General features: G+C 35.6%; 11 non-coding genes across 11 annotated transcripts; 5 read left to right on the top strand and 6 right to left on the bottom strand.

The window, feature by feature from the left end:
• The first annotated feature begins 2,231 nt into the window (after nucleotides 1-2,231).
• TRNAT-AGU (transfer RNA threonine (anticodon AGU)) lies at nucleotides 2,232-2,305 on the top strand. The gene has a single exon. It is a non-coding gene; the product is annotated as a tRNA-Thr (tRNA).
• A 1,082-nt stretch (nucleotides 2,306-3,387) lies between these two features.
• Nucleotides 3,388-3,461, bottom strand: TRNAT-AGU (transfer RNA threonine (anticodon AGU)). The gene has a single exon. It is a non-coding gene; the product is annotated as a tRNA-Thr (tRNA).
• Nucleotides 3,462-4,836: 1,375 nt separating this feature from the next.
• On the top strand, nucleotides 4,837-4,910 carry TRNAT-AGU (transfer RNA threonine (anticodon AGU)). The gene has a single exon. It is a non-coding gene; the product is annotated as a tRNA-Thr (tRNA).
• A 59-nt stretch (nucleotides 4,911-4,969) lies between these two features.
• TRNAN-GUU (transfer RNA asparagine (anticodon GUU)) lies at nucleotides 4,970-5,042 on the bottom strand. Its single transcript has one exon. It is a non-coding gene; the product is annotated as a tRNA-Asn (tRNA).
• Nucleotides 5,043-5,863: 821 nt separating this feature from the next.
• Nucleotides 5,864-5,937, top strand: TRNAT-AGU (transfer RNA threonine (anticodon AGU)). Its single transcript has one exon. It is a non-coding gene; the product is annotated as a tRNA-Thr (tRNA).
• Nucleotides 5,938-5,996: 59 nt separating this feature from the next.
• Nucleotides 5,997-6,069, bottom strand: TRNAN-GUU (transfer RNA asparagine (anticodon GUU)). The gene has a single exon. It is a non-coding gene; the product is annotated as a tRNA-Asn (tRNA).
• A 1,166-nt stretch (nucleotides 6,070-7,235) lies between these two features.
• Nucleotides 7,236-7,308, top strand: TRNAN-GUU (transfer RNA asparagine (anticodon GUU)). The gene has a single exon. It is a non-coding gene; the product is annotated as a tRNA-Asn (tRNA).
• A 59-nt stretch (nucleotides 7,309-7,367) lies between these two features.
• Nucleotides 7,368-7,441, bottom strand: TRNAT-AGU (transfer RNA threonine (anticodon AGU)). The gene has a single exon. It is a non-coding gene; the product is annotated as a tRNA-Thr (tRNA).
• Nucleotides 7,442-8,118: 677 nt separating this feature from the next.
• TRNAT-AGU (transfer RNA threonine (anticodon AGU)) lies at nucleotides 8,119-8,192 on the top strand. The gene has a single exon. It is a non-coding gene; the product is annotated as a tRNA-Thr (tRNA).
• Nucleotides 8,193-8,257: 65 nt separating this feature from the next.
• TRNAN-GUU (transfer RNA asparagine (anticodon GUU)) lies at nucleotides 8,258-8,330 on the bottom strand. The gene has a single exon. It is a non-coding gene; the product is annotated as a tRNA-Asn (tRNA).
• A 2,877-nt stretch (nucleotides 8,331-11,207) lies between these two features.
• TRNAN-GUU (transfer RNA asparagine (anticodon GUU)) lies at nucleotides 11,208-11,281 on the bottom strand. Its single transcript has one exon. It is a non-coding gene; the product is annotated as a tRNA-Asn (tRNA).
• Between the last annotated feature and the right edge of the window lie 1,041 nt (nucleotides 11,282-12,322).

The following is a 12,322-nucleotide window of genomic DNA, read 5'->3' as shown; positions in this document are numbered from 1 at the left end:
ATTTGCCCCTAAGTGAAGTATACATACTTATGTCATTATTTTGTAAATTTTCTCCAAACCTGTATGTTATTTTATATTTTACGATAAACCATATAATAGAGGTCAAAATTATAAAGATAATACTTAATTACAAAGTAACTAGTCTATCGCAGTTCATTTATGAATCATTACTTATGAGTCACCCCATCTATAAATGAAAATTACACTAAAACTGTTCAGTACTTTTTGAGTTTATTTTGACGGGATTATGTCTTCTATTTTACATACATACATACAAATTATCACGCCTTTTACCCATAGGAGTAGGCAGAGACCAAAGAACGGCCCTCTTATTATAGGTAGTACTTAAATGATACATTTTGCCCATTACTGTCGCTTTGCAAGCCACGAGTCTCCATCTGTAGTTATATTATGTTTGTTTACTTACATATTAAGTCAAAAAATACTAAGCCGCACTTGGCCAGCGTGGTGGAGTCAAGGTCGAACCCCTCCCTTGGTTGGGACTAGTCGGGAGGAGACCCTTGCCCTGCAGTGGGACAGTAATGGGTTAATGTAAATATATTAAATCGCGTCTTTTTCCCATTGGGGTAGCCACGGACAAAAGACCACCACTTGGTACGATCCCTATAAACTTTCCCGCTTCATTCACATCTAATATCCATACAAAATCATTCTCTTATTTTTATCGCTAAAATAGAACAGAATTATAAAACAAAATAAATATAGAAACAAAATAATAATTAACTAAAAAAGCCCGTTTTAATCTTCAATTCGGATAAAGGTAGCCATTTTATAAAACCACGAAATTAATTACTTTTCATAGAAAACACAATTTATTTGTGTTACTTCTTATTAATAAAAATGGCGTAAATAAATCCTTGATTAGAGAATTACGCTAACGACTGTACCCTTTTTTAAAATAATTAAATTGTTCTGGAAAAGTGGAGATTTGCTTTCCGTGGGGTCTTGGGTTTGATTTCTTAAAATTCTACTTTTATTAGTGTCATTTTTTATCATGAATGTTATTATAAGACAGTGCTATATAATAATGTTAACACCTAAATTCGGCTTAAATAATTTTTTGTGTTTTAATAACTTAGTAAATATTTTTTACTAACTATTAATGCCTATGTGCCTTTACCTATGCATCCAGTAGTAGACGGATTAGTCTTTTACTGCTGAATATATTTTTCACAGATTCAGATATTTTCGAGAAATTAATCACACAAACACACTCTCTCAATGTTTAGTTATCATTATCACATACTTAAGAAGGAATTCAGCATCCCTTTTACAAAAAGAAAATATGGAAATTAAAATATTATGTAAGATTTTTCAGTAAGTCGGTAGAGATGTCTATAATTTGTTTGTTAGTAGTCTACTAAAAATTAAACATTTTAGAAAAAGAGAGACAATGTAACAATAGTTTTACTAAGAAAATGTAGAAGAAATCTACGCGTTTTTACTAGCGAGTGACTTCATTCACTATTTCCTCATGTTTTAAAAATAAACTACCATTATGACGCAGTCGTTTCGTGGTTACTCCAATTCTTAAAATAACTGCTCTATATATTCATACTTGCAAGATCATACATGCAAGGTTTGATTCTCGTTTTAAACAAAATAAATACTTTGTTTTGTAATTTTTTAGTGCTAGTAGTTTAGTGTTTTATTGATCACTTCGACCGTCAAGATTACCTTTGGTAAAAAATATCCTATGCGTTAAAGCAGGTTATAAACGATCTCTCCATCAAATTCAATGTAAAACTTAGTGCGTGAAAGAGTTACAAAGATTTATACATATGCTCACGTTTATAATATTAGCCCACAGGATTGTGTGATTGTTTTAGAAGTGATATCTATAATATCTTTTGCTACCTATTTAGTGGAATTTTCCGATTCTCTGACATTTGCCGGTAACTTTCTTAAGATATCAAGCAATTTATAGCAATTATCAGGAAAGGCCAAAAGTTGCAGATACGTTTTTTACTTTGCAACTGTCGAAATTTTCATATACATTGATTCATCACGCCTTATTCAACTAGTAGTAGGTAGAGACTTAAAAGCTTGACTTGCTATGATCATTACAAACTACTTTTGCTTCATTCACATCCATACATCTTGTCATACAAACATCTGACCCACTTAATATACTTTCTAAATTTGTATTTTTTTATAAGTATATAACAATTGAGAGAATTTGAAGGTAAGATTAGCCACCAGTGGTCGAAGGCGCCGTGGCTTAGTTGGTTAAAGCGCCTGTCTAGTAAACAGGAGATCGTGAGTTCGAATCTCGCCGGGGCCTAGTTGTCACTTTTTTATATAAGCTTAGTATGTTCACGTGAAGATATCTGTTGTAGTAAAATTATTAGTATTAAAAATGTTATAGTTAATTGAATAATTTTAATATTGTAAGTTATAATAGAGATAATAATTTTAATATGATTAAAATGAAACGGGAATCGAACCGCGTTCGGGTAGTGCAGTCAAATATCTATTACTAGCTGACCCGTGCAACTTCGCTTGCGTCACATAAGGGAGAATGGGTCAGATTCCACGTTTTTATAACACTTTTTGCTGTTACTCTGCTCGTATTGGTCGTAGCGTGATGATATAAAATATGCCTTTTTTTCACGAAAAATATATCAAAATTATTTATATCTCCTAATATAATGAAGTCGCGCTAAGGCATATCCACCATTAAAACAGTTGCCATGACAACGGAATTTTGTTATTTTAATGTCATTATAATATTGATTATTCGCGACTTAATTCGCCACCTGAATTTTCCCGGGAAATGCGTCATTTTCTCGGGGTAAAAAGTAGCCTATGTCCTTTCTCGGGTATCAAAATATCTCCATACCAAATTTCATGCAAATTGGTTCAGTAGTTGAGGCGTGATTGAGTAGCAGACAGACAGACAGACAGACAGAGTTCCTTTCGCATTTATATTAGTATGGATACAATGACGGCGCTAGTGCAAGTTTTATAGATTACTGTTAAGGGTTAAATGAGCTATACAAATGATTCATAGGAAATTATTGAAAACACCTTTAATATATCTTTACAAATTATAAGAAACCTATAAGTTCGTTTTAACATAACTTTATTTTATTTTAAAAGAATTTTAAGAGTCCCATTTGTGTATCAAAATGTTATGTTTTTGTATCAAACTATGGAGTTCAGTAAATAATGTATAAGGTTTTTAGGGTCCATGAACACAAAATTGTTCCTTGATAGTAACATAAGTATTTAAAATCATAATAATCATAAATGTAGAGCTATTGGCTCTATATTAAAATTTTATACAGAAAAATGCAATCATATACAAAAAAAAGAAAAAACAAGAACTCTGACAATATTTTTCCTTTCCAAAAAGTAACACTTAGGCCCCGGCGAGATTCGAACTCACGATCTCCTGTTTACTAGACAGGCGCTTTAACCAACTAAGCCACGGCGCCTTGGTTCCATATTGTGATAAGTAGCTAACTGATTGTACGTATACTACTCTTTTCTATTCACTAAAGTCTGCTAGTGGAAGAACAACTATAAATGACTACCTGTATTTTGACTGCCTCCGAGGCGCAGTGGTTTAGGTTGCTTCCGTTGCGTCGGGAGGTCGTCAACTCCCGCACCGAGAATTGCTCTTGTGTCGCGGGGACTTTTACAAAGATACAAACGACGGACACAAAGTACAACTAGACCCGAAACAATTATTTGTGGATCACATAAATAATTGTTCTGTGTGGGAATCGAACCCAAGACCTCCCGACCTTAACCACAGCGCCACAGAGGCAGTCATCAAGTTACTTTCGCATTTATATAATAATAGTAGAGATTTAAGATTTAATTTATTTCTTAGTAGGTATCTTCCCCGTGCCTTTGTTAGTTTGCGTTGGAACTGAAAGAATACAGGCAGTTTTGTTACGATTCTGAAAAGTCAAACCGTTATTATGCCTTCTTTTTAATAATAAAACTATGGTTGTAAAAATGTTTTTCCTTAATATAAAATAATATATAACAAAATTGACAAAGAGACACAAGAAAATCAATGTTTCTGAACAAGTTTTATACTGCATAACTTTTTATATGACTGACAAAGTTTTTTAAGAATCAAATAAAAAAATTCTTAAGTTAAAAGAAAAACAGGAAATGCCTTTGTGTTGGGGTTCGCATATCTGACTGCTGATCTAGAGGTCTCGGGTTCAATTCCTTACCGTAGCTGTAACCGGCTAACCGGGGCGTCATCGGTTTTGGCCGCAGAAAGTGCTACTATTTGTTTTTTATTTATGCTACTTGTATTATTCTCAATAGTATCTCGGAGTTTAGTAACCAGTCTGGTAATTAGCAATAGGGTACCCCTATTATGTAGAATTAACATTGTTGATGGCGCAACGCGAGTGTATTTCATACACCTCTGTCTACACTTTCGGGTATATAAGACGTATTATTATGCATTGGTTATTTAATTTATTTAACTGCACGTTTGGCGCAGTGGTTTAAGCGGTCACCTCGCCGCGACAACCGTAGCGCCGCGTGTGGTGGGTTCGAATACCAACGGGACAAATCTTTGTGTGATGAGCACGAATTATTTGTTCTGAGCCTGGATGTCAATTTATCTATAAAAGTACGTATTTAGAAATATATAAGTATGTTTATCAGTTATTTGGTTACCATAGTACAAGCTCTGCTTAGTTTCGAATCAAATGACCGTGTGTGAGTTGTCCAATGATATTTATTTATTTATTTTATTTTTTTATGTATATTTGACACACACGTCTCATTCACATAAGGTAATTTTGTATGACTCTACATAATATGCGTGAAAGTATCATCGGCGCCGTGGCTTAGTTGGTTAAAGCGCCTGTCTAGTAAACAGGAGATCGTGAGTTCGAATCTCGCCGGGGCCTAGTTGGTACTTTTTAGTACTTTAACATTTTGGTTGAAGAAGCCAAAAAGAGAATAATCTCGCCCCCGGGTGGGCTCGAACCACCAACCTTTCGGTTAACAGCCGAACGCGCTAGCCATTGCGCCACGGAGGCTGTATGATAGACTCTCAAATTAATGTGTCAAACATAGAATCTAGATATAAATTTTAGTGCTTATTAGGTATATGCCCAATATACTCATTTCCAAGTTTAAGGCTATATATTATAGTTTGTGGGTTGGGAGGGTCAGATAGGCAGTCGCTCCATGTAAAAAACTGATATTCAGCTGCATCCGGTGAGACTGGAAGCCTTCAACATAGTTTTTTGTAAGAGTTTCAAGCTTCCGACTACTGTTAACGACTGTCAAAGATCTTCGATAATGAAGGCCGAAACCCACAATTTAACGTGCCTTCCGAAACACGGAGTAACTCTGTGATGTATAATATGGTTATTAATCCACTGACCAACCTCGGCGAGTGTCGCTTAACCTGACAGTCTGTAAATTAATTGGTAGTTAATCTATCTATATAATAATAATAATCATAATCATATGTAATGTATTTAGAAGTATATAAGTATGTTTATCAGTTATTTGGTTACCATAGTACAAGCTCTGCTTAGTTTGCAATCAAATGACCGTGTGTGAGTTGTCCAATGATGTTTATAATTTGTTTATGTATTTTTGCTTTTGACTGTACCTATAGTTTTAGAGTGATTTTAGTATGGGCTAAGCCCGCACAGTCTAGAAATATAATCAAAATGTAAATATTTGCTCTATTTAACGAATATTTTTCACGTGGGAATCGAACCTACGTCACTACTCTGTATATTATTTTATTCTCAATGTCCTATAAAGGTTGAATTCAGAAAAATAATAACTTTGATATGAAGTAATATGTCTTATACTGTTGTCAGTTATCATACTGATAGACATAGGCGCCGTGGCTTAGTTGGTTAAAGCGCCTGTCTAGTAAACAGGAGATCGTGAGTTCGAATCTCGCCGGGGCCTAGGACACTCTTTTTAGTTCTGGAATATTTTGGTTGAAAAAGCCAAAAAAAATATTGTCACGCCCCCGGGTGGGCTCGAACCACCAACCTTTCGGTTAACAGCCGAACGCGCTAGCCATTGCGCCACGGAGGCTGTATGAGATAGTCTCAAAGTCTAGAACCTGAATTTTACATAGATGGAATGTATGGATGGAACCTCTACGAGATTGAAATTGGGGTGAAAAACCTTGAACACAAGCAGATCTCTGACGGTCAGTTTTCTACTAGAAAATAATTATGTTTGGGTTGTTTGTAATTTTTACGTGTGTTTTAGCAGTTTTTTTAAGTACTAGCTGACCTGGCAAACGTTGTTTTACAATAAAAATAAAAAAAAAGGGTCACTTAGGGGCATGAAATATAATATGAATAGATGTTGGCCGATTCACAGACCTACTCAATATGCTCACAAAGTTTCATGAGAATCGGTCAAGCCGTTTCGGAGGAGTACGGTAACGAAAACTGTGACGCGAGAATTTTATAAATTAGATTTAACACTGAAGGACGTTTTAGCTTTCGGCAATTATTGAATTAATGTCACTTAACGACTACGTGGATTAATCAATTTGTCTCTTTGCGTAGTAGCTTAAACTTAGGCAACAAATGTTACACACGCATTTTTAAACGACCCTTATCGCGTGCAGTTCATACATGGCCACACTATATAAGATTATATTATTATTAGGGGTAACTCCCACGCAAGTGATCGCAGGTTCGAACCCGAGGCAACACACCAATGAGTTTTCGAAGTTATGTGTGTATTAGAAACTAGCTGACCCGCGCAACTTCGCTTGCGTAACATAAGAGATGAACTCCTAATGACCGTAGCGTGATGTTATAGCCTATAGCCTTCCTCGATAAATGGGCTATCTAACACTGAAAGAATTTTTCAAATCGGACCAGTAGTTCCTGAGATTAGCGCGTTCAAACAAACAAACAAAGAAACAAACAATCAAACAAACTCTTCAGCTTTATTATATTAGTATAGATTAGAAATAATTATCACATGCTCCAACGGTGAAGGAAAACATCGTGAGGAAACCTTACATGCCTAAAATTGCTTTGATACATTTATTGAGGGCATGCAAAGTTCCCAACCCGCACTTGGCCAGCGTGGTGGACTCAAAGCCCAACCCCTCCCTCATTACGGGAGTAGACCCTTGCCCCGCAGTGGGACATTAATGGGTTAAATTTTTATTATTAGCGGTTCTCGTTGAAATCGGAGAATATTTCTGAGCCAGATATTGGGAAGGATACCATATAGCCTCCGTGGCGCAATGGCTAGCGCGTTCGGCTGTTAACCGAAAGGTTGGTGGTTCGAGCCCACCCGGGGGCGAGGTTATTCTCTTTTTGGCTTTTTCATCCAAAATATTAAAGAACTAAAAAGTGTCAACTAGGCCCCGGCGAGATTCGAACTCACGATCTCCTGTTTACTAGACAGGCGCTTTAACCAACTAAGCCACGGCGCCTATGATATTAATAGCATAAATATGAGACACAATGAACACATTGATAAATTCATGTCTTTTTCTCATAGGGGTAGGGAGACCAAAGAACGTCACTTGGTACGATCCTTACAAACTTCTCTTGCTTCATTCACATCCATACATCTTGTCACACAGGACCGCCGGTTACGAGTACTACGCACCTGACCTTTAGATATTATAGACCTTTATTTTATAGAATACCGGTATAAACAGTTATGTAGGAGGCATTAAATAATGCAAACCTGAAACAGTCTCTACAAAGTCTAGGAGAAATGGATGATATGTAAAAAATAATCTTCTTCTTATCGTATGGTTTGTGGTCAACCTAGTGTCAAAGTTGTTCAAGCCGTCCGAAGGCCTTTGATGTAGCTTAACGACTGTTATCTTAATTGACAACAACCGGGACCAACTTTTTATGTGCCCGAACCACGGAGACGCCCAGTTCAAATTCCACTATGCGGTCACCCATCTATGAAATGACCGCGCCATGGTTTGCTTTACTCACAGATCGTTTACCGACCGGTGTGCGCAACTGATTAATAGATTGAAAGGGGGTTAATATAATAACTGATGGAGATAAATTACAGAAAAGAAATGTTGCACCGATACTTGATAACGGCAAAAGAATCATAATACTGAAATTCAAGACTTTAATCGTAGGCGCCGTGGCTTAGTTGGTTAAAGCGCCTGTCTAGTAAACAGGAGATCGTGAGTTCGAATCTCGCCGGGGCCTAGTGCACACTTTTTGGATAAACAAAATATTGCACATTTTGAGATGTAAAATAAAAACGTTTGTCTCGCCCCCGGGTGGGCTCGAACCACCAACCTTTCGGTTAACAGCCGAACGCGCTAGCCATTGCGCCACGGAGGCTATTGGAAGAACTTTCGAATATGTAGATCAGAGTACATAGGTAATTTGCTAAGAATCACATAGGTACTTGTTTCTATTGTATCTATATGGATTATAACGCTAATATTTAGAATAGTGTTTCACTAATAAAAGGCTTACTCCTTTAATTCTCGCTAAACCTTCTTTATCCTGCTAAAATAGTAATAATAAAGTTTGTGAGGCTGGATATCTATAAGTATATATAAAATAGAATTGCTGTTCGTTAGTCTCGCTAAAACTCGCGAACGGCTGGACCGATTTGGCTAATTTTGGTCTTGAATTAATCGTGGAAGTTCAGAGAAGGTATAAAAGGTGTATAATTTTGAAAATGCATTATATTAATCAAAAACAAGAAAGCGTGAGCGGAGCTGCGCGGGTCAGCTAGTATGTTTATAAATTTTTCGCGTAAAAACTATTGAAGCGATTTGGATGGAATGTAGTACCTACAAAGCAAGTTTGTAACCTAGATAATCACATAGGATACCATTTATCTCGGGAAATATTTACACGCGAACGAAGTTTTTGACGACTTTAAGTTTAAAAGTTTTCCGAACCTTGTTTTGTATTGCGTCTATGTCTACTTTTATAGGGAGAAAATGTGATATAATGTATGTATGTATGCATGTAAATAAGGTGTTTGTTTCAGGCTGCAGTTGTGGTGGAGGTGGCTCCAAGGAGTGTCACTGGTGTGAAGATCTTGCAGCTGAATATTGTTGAAGTAAGTTTTGTTTTTCTTTCTTCCTTAGTTCAATTTACAGTCGATTTTTATAGCCTATCTCTGATAAAAGATAGGTATAATAGTTTTATTGTCTAGATAAAAATAAAAAAATATTTTGTGCAGATACCAAACTACAGTACTGCAAGGCTTGAGAGCTAAATAATGAGGCTTTCCCTGCTCTACTAGAAACTTGTACCTATTAAAGAATACCTACTAACACACATAATTATATCATGTTAATATGAGCTTTCTTGGTTACATAGTTGCTGCCTTTCAATATTAAATCTGATGATGAACTATAGTTTAATTAGCTTATATATTTTTGACGTACAGTGGAGCATTCAAGATTTTAGTCCCTTTGTGTGTGTCTGTGGCATACGTCGACTGCTGGCCAAAGGCCTATTTCATAGACTTCAGGATAATTTTGTTGCTTGCTGTTTTTGACCGTTTTTTGGGGTTCCTTACCCAGAGAGTAAAAAGGGACCTTATTATAAATAATGGTACGGTACCCGTCATGCGAGTCCGACTCGAACTGGCCGGTTTTTGTTTTGCCTAATTATATTAGAAGCTGTCATTAATTACTTTTCCAACAGCGAAGCAACGACTCCTACCCGCACCTCGGCATAGAAAAAGGTGGTACAGCGATCACGGACGCGAAGAAAGCGTGGAGAGACCTCCTCAAGCTCATGATCCTCATGCTGCAGATGAGGACAGCTTTTAGACACGTCGACATGGCCAACAAGAATGCTACCAAGTAAGTTTTGTAGCCATTTTATAAGCCTTTAAGTACTGGATGTTGTTTCACTTTTAGGTTTTTGTTTTTGTATGGTTAGTGGTCAAATAGTACGGCAACTTAGTCGAGAGCTTTATATGCAAGTATCACGGCTAGCGGAGATTATACAGTTGACGGTGACCTGTTTGATAAAGCAATTTTTTTTAGAAATACACAGTATTCTTATTCAAAACCTAAATAAATTGTGCATTCCTTGTTAATTGCTAAAATTGCATTGTGCTAACCCAACCTATTTAAACGCACTGCTGGCATAATCTTTTGGGTTCAGTTGAAGGTAAACGCAGCTTGTGTAGCAGGTTTTTTAACTGTCCTTGTTTCCGAGAACACATTATAAGCTGATCCCGACTGTTGTAAATTATGAAATAGTAGTATAATATAGTATCTGGTGTCTTTTCAAAGGATTTTACATTCTTTACTTCGACATTATATTGATCACTAACCACACGAAATAGAAAAGAAAGCAAATCATTACTTTCTTCCATCATGTTTTTTTTTTATTTTATCTGTGGCGTAAAGAAAAACTGTACGTGGTCCAAATTGTTTAGAACCTAGGTACAGTCAGCTCCAAAAGTAGCTGAACACCTTCATATTTTCAAAACCTCTGTGTTACGTAACTTTAATAAATATCTGATAAAAATCAGGTAGCATGAGTTAGAATTAAAATTTATTTCATTTCATTTAAATCAATGGCAAATGTTTTTTTTGTCCATGGAATAATGTGCACACTTCAGTATATAGGGTTTCAAAAGATTGAGTATGATCAGCTACTTTTGGAGCTGACTGTACCTAGGTTTTGGAATAGGCATCCAGTGCGTAAAGACTTTGTTAGTCTATATTTTCTATAGATAGAGTATGCGCACTAGTTTCCAATTACTTGAATTACTAATTAATACATTATGAAGTATTAGTTAATGATGTTTAATGATTTTTGTATTACATAGTATAATTACTACTTAATCTTTCTTCCCCCGGTTTCTGAGTACATTTAACGGTAGTTTATCTATTCAATAGCGTTTTTTCTAGGAGTTTAAAAAACGCAATTGAATAGATAAACTACCGCTAAATGTGGGTGTCAGAAACCAGGGATAATGAACCAAGACTTTGTCTTAACTAAATTATCACGTTCAAGTTAGTTACTTTTAATGATGTTTTAACTCTTGCGCATACTATTATTAGTAGGTATTCGTAGTGAGGTATATAAATATTAGTTTAAAACAGAAAAATGGATGTTACAACTTCATGACGCTTATAAAATTGCTTTAAGAATGAACACAATGTTCCTTTAATTTAGTAGCAGATAAACACTTAACAATATTAAAATTTAATGGAAGTGACAAAAAGTGAAATGCGCCCCCGGGTGGGCTCGAACCACCAACCTTTCGGTTAACAGCCGAACGCGCTAGCCAATTGCGCCACGGAGGCTATGACTATACATGTAAAAATAGAGATCAATTAATATGACATCATTATATATGTATATAATATTTTGTGATAATAACATGGTAACACATAGGTTTTGTGGTAACAATGTAGTTATCAGATGAGAGGTCTTGGGTTCAAATCTGAGTGATAATATTAGACGGTGAATGTGATGAAAATATTACTGGGAATTTACAAAGATTACATAGTAACATAGGAAATTAAATTATTCAAAAAAGTAAATTGCCGAGCGGTAGGATATTAACACGGGCCAAAAATATAAATAAGTTTTATATGTTCAAGAAAAAAATATTATGCACCCTCGAAATATTAATATGTATATATTTCTGTTATATAGTAGGTATAGGATTTTTATAAATATCAATTAAATTAACCTGTTTTAGATAAGTTATTTTTGATGTTTTAAAAAATCTATCCCTACCTATTTTTTGTCAAACACTATGTTAGAGCGCCTTTTAAAAAACACATAGCAATATTTCTTTTGTTACAAATTTTGCTACACAAAAGATTTGCCAGTAAAATAATAATTAATTTAACGAAATGACTCAAAAATAACACATAATTTATAAAAGTAATTGGTGGTTGCCTTGGGTTCGAATCCCGAACCACTCCGTCCAAGACAAATGTTTAGACCACTTTGCTATGACTGTACGCAAAAGTCATATAAACCACTGAAACATTTTTCATGAAATTGAACATAAACATAGTTGAGGACCTAGGATCGTACGTAGGCAACGTATTTTCAAAAATCAACCTTTCTGAAATAAGGGATGAAAGCGCGAGAAGTGCGTACGGGTCGGGTGCTAGATAGAATTGTAGCTACTCAAAATGGGTGCCAGTTTCCGTTACAAGATGTGGTCCATTTACTTCAAGACCTGCGTGATTCGTTGCCATTTGTAACTCAGTAGGCTCTGAGTATAACACTTAGGTATAGGAAAATGTACCTTGGATAAAACATACATAAAGTCAGTATGACTTTTCGAAAGTTATGTGTGTATTAGAAATAATTATCACTTGCTCTAA

This window comes from Anticarsia gemmatalis, chromosome 27, assembly GCF_050436995.1.
Source record: "Anticarsia gemmatalis isolate Benzon Research Colony breed Stoneville strain chromosome 27, ilAntGemm2 primary, whole genome shotgun sequence".
Taxonomy (NCBI): domain Eukaryota; kingdom Metazoa; phylum Arthropoda; class Insecta; order Lepidoptera; family Erebidae; genus Anticarsia; species Anticarsia gemmatalis.
Note: the sequence above shows the minus strand (reverse complement) of the source record. Positions and strands in the feature narration are given on the sequence as shown.